Source organism: Bufo bufo, chromosome 3 (assembly GCF_905171765.1).
Source record: "Bufo bufo chromosome 3, aBufBuf1.1, whole genome shotgun sequence".
Classification (NCBI taxonomy): Eukaryota; Metazoa; Chordata; class Amphibia; order Anura; family Bufonidae; genus Bufo; species Bufo bufo.
In genome coordinates this window covers 6,259,872-6,260,935 of record NC_053391.1, presented here as the reverse complement: position 1 = coordinate 6,260,935, position 1,064 = coordinate 6,259,872, and positions in this window count along the sequence as shown.

Here is a 1,064-nt window from a genome sequence, read left to right as displayed (position 1 = left end):
TTCTAATAGCTTTTATTTCCATCCACACAGATGCATTGGGAACACTGCACATTCTATTCCAAATCAAAACATGAAGAAAAATATATCAAAATTCCTCTAAAATAATTGAAGAAAAGTGAATTGTTCAAAAAAATAGCAGTTTGTCTTCTTCTTTACAATCTCAGACATTCACTCTATAAACTGAGAAATGTCTGAAGCTTCTCTTCCCTCTGAATCCCGTCACTAATACTCAGTTGTATAACCGCTGTCTCTGAGACCTGCTGGACGTCTGTGCCGCTCGGAGTCACCACCTTCGGCCCCTGTGACCAGGTTCTCCAGCCCAGGATGATGGGACCACATTCCACAGTTCTTCTCTAGTTCTTGGTTTTTCCTCAGAAACTGCATGTTTGATGTCACCCACAAGTTTTCTATTGGATTAAGATCCGGGGATTGGGCCGGCCGCTCCATAACGTCAGTCTTGTTGGTCTGGAGCCAAGATGTTGCCCGTTTACTGGTGTGTTTGGGGTCGTTGTCTTGTAGGAACACCCATTTCAAGGACATCTCCTCTTCAGCATAAGGCAGCATGACCTCTTCCAGTATTCTGATGGATTCAGACTGATCCGTGATCCCTGGTCTGCGATAAATAGGCCCAACACCGTAGTCTGAGACACATCCCCATCTCATGATGCTTGTCCACCATGCTTTACTGTCTTCACAGTGCACTGGGGCTGAATTCAGTGTTTGGGGGTCGTCTGACAAACTGTCTCCGGCCACTAGACCCAAAAAGAACCATCTTACTTCCATCAGTCCACAGAAGGTCTCTTCAGGCCGGTCAATGTGCTCTTTGGCAGATTGTAAGCTCTTCAGCACACGTCTTGTTTCCAGCAGTGGGACTTTGCGGGGGCTTCTTGCAGATCGCTCGGCTTCACATCGGCGTCTTCTCCTTGTAACAGGACTCACAGGGAACTTTACACCTTCTTTCATCTTCCTGGAGCTGATTGTTGGCCGAGTCCTCACCATTTTGGCTGTTCTTCTATCCATCCGAATGGTAGTTTCTCGCTTTCTTCCACGTCTTTCAGGTTTTG